Source organism: Amphimedon queenslandica, unplaced genomic scaffold, assembly GCF_000090795.2.
Source record: "Amphimedon queenslandica unplaced genomic scaffold, v1.1 AMPQUscaffold_13516, whole genome shotgun sequence".
Lineage (NCBI taxonomy): Eukaryota > Metazoa > Porifera > Demospongiae > Haplosclerida > Niphatidae > Amphimedon > Amphimedon queenslandica.
Genome location: NW_003546248.1, coordinates 266,299 through 268,323, shown reverse-complemented (window position 1 = coordinate 268,323; position 2,025 = coordinate 266,299). Strand labels below are relative to the sequence as shown.

At 29.9% G+C, this 2,025-nt stretch overlaps 1 protein-coding gene and 1 long non-coding RNA gene across 2 annotated transcripts in view; both read right to left on the bottom strand.

The window, feature by feature from the left end:
- LOC109584162 (uncharacterized) overlaps positions 1-2,025 on the bottom strand; it is a 7,565-nt gene that overhangs the window by 1,891 nt on the left and 3,649 nt on the right. The gene's annotated exons all lie outside the window — the stretch shown is intronic.
- Positions 55-456, bottom strand: LOC109584180 (uncharacterized). The gene is made up of 3 exons (XR_002185896.1): positions 284-456; positions 177-235; positions 55-125 (listed from the first exon to the last, which is right to left on the bottom strand). It is a non-coding gene; the product is annotated as an uncharacterized LOC109584180 (long non-coding RNA).

Sequence of the window (2,025 nt, the reverse complement as noted above, 5' to 3'; positions counted from 1 at the left end):
ACTCCCAGTTGGTTAGTTCTTCATTGAAATATGATCTTATTCTCTTGTTTGTCCTTTTAATATGAACTGAAGGACTCACTGTAGTAGTTGTAGTTTTTAGATCAACTGGTAGATATGAGGTGTTGCTAGTAAATGTATTGATAACGTAAAGTTGAATTTTAACTTTTATTTCTAACCTTTTTGTACAAATCTTATTTGCATCAAAAGTATCATAATATTCACTCTCCAATTTTACCTGTGAATTGATATATAATCAAAAGAATAAACTTTATTCTTTACATACTGAAGGAGTAGTCACTGATTGATAGGAAGGATTAGTAGTGACTAGTGTAGCTAATAGTTGATTATTATTAGTAGAGAGAGGTACATGATCAGAGTAGCTAGGATTAGAGGAGACAGGAACTTCATAATCAGACACTGGAGCTTGTTGAATAGATACTGGTACTTCATGATCCATAGCTACATACAGTGACTGATCATGTGATTCAACTACTGATATTTTAACTGCAAAACATAAGTTTATTTTAGCCATGTACAATAGTGTAGTAAGTATTTTTAATATAGTTATGAAAGAAAATTGAAGGCTATGGTCAATATTTTTTAATGACTGTAGCTAAATAATAGTAAATAAACTAATTGAAATATTGATAAACTGTGTAGTATTATGATACATACAGTAAAATAATATTTTAACTAATTGTTGCTGCCAGACTTGGAAGTTCCTCCATATAAGGACAGGAACATACAGCTTTTTATTAACTCAAAAAAACAGTAGAAAAATGAAATTGGTGCAGCATTATATGAATAGTGTGCAATTACATATCTATTCTGCAAAGACAAATTAAAATAAAATTATAATACGAACATTCAGTAGGAGCTCATGTAACTACTGGCAATCCCTTTTTCTCTAAAGTGAATCATTCTAGCCTTGCTCAGTACACCTAAATTCTCATCTCACTCTCTCCTTAATATCATTTTCATGACAATATTATTTTCAAAATAGATAAAGGTATTATGATGTAATTAATCGAGCAAAAATTATTGTATGGAGAGAATGGAGTTAGGAAAGTTACTTTGATAGGTACAATAAGTATAATAAAATTCACACCTCACAGGGACAAAGTTATAACTGAAACAAAGAGAAGTCATTGATGACTTTCTTAATCTTTCAATAATTGTATCATTAGAAAAATACATCTCATCAGTACTTGCTTGAACCTGATGTGTCATAGTAGTACTATTAAACTGTCCTGTAGAAATTGGGGTAACACTACCAAATGATGATGCTATTATATGAGTCTGAAAGGTAATGGTAAGTTACTATAAAATAGAATAAAACTCACTGTATTAGCATATTGTATTGTTGGTAGTTGACAGGTTTGGATGAGATCAAGAAAAGGATTTATAACAATATCACATGCAACAAAACTCTTAGTACAGTCATTATGATTGATAGTTATTGATGATGTTAGGTTTAATCCAGTTAGTGTAGGCATTCTTGGTTTATTGGACTCAGTTATCAATGACTGTAATGATTCATTAATAATTTTAATCTGATACATATAATCATTGAGCTGTTTCAATACATCACTGGTTGACATATTCTAATCAAATAATAATAAAATAAAAATATATAACAATCATTGAACTTACTTTATCTTGCATCAGTTTATTTATCTCTTCACTTATAAATGATATTGACTCCCTTATAGCCTATTGAGTGACATATACACCCATTACACAGCATGTGACATAACCCATTAGTGTGTGACATATATGCCCATTATTAGACAACATGTGACATACATCCCTGGCATGTACCCATTACACAGTGTATGACATATATAGAGTGTGAAATTGAATGCATATATACTTACTGTTAAAGAAGTGTTTATAATATCTACATAGAATGTATACATAACTATAAAAAAATAAACACATACACTCACTATTATTAGTATTAGTGCAGGTACAGTTAGGCCCTGATGTATCCTTCCCAATGTTATTTGTTGAATGATTTGATGT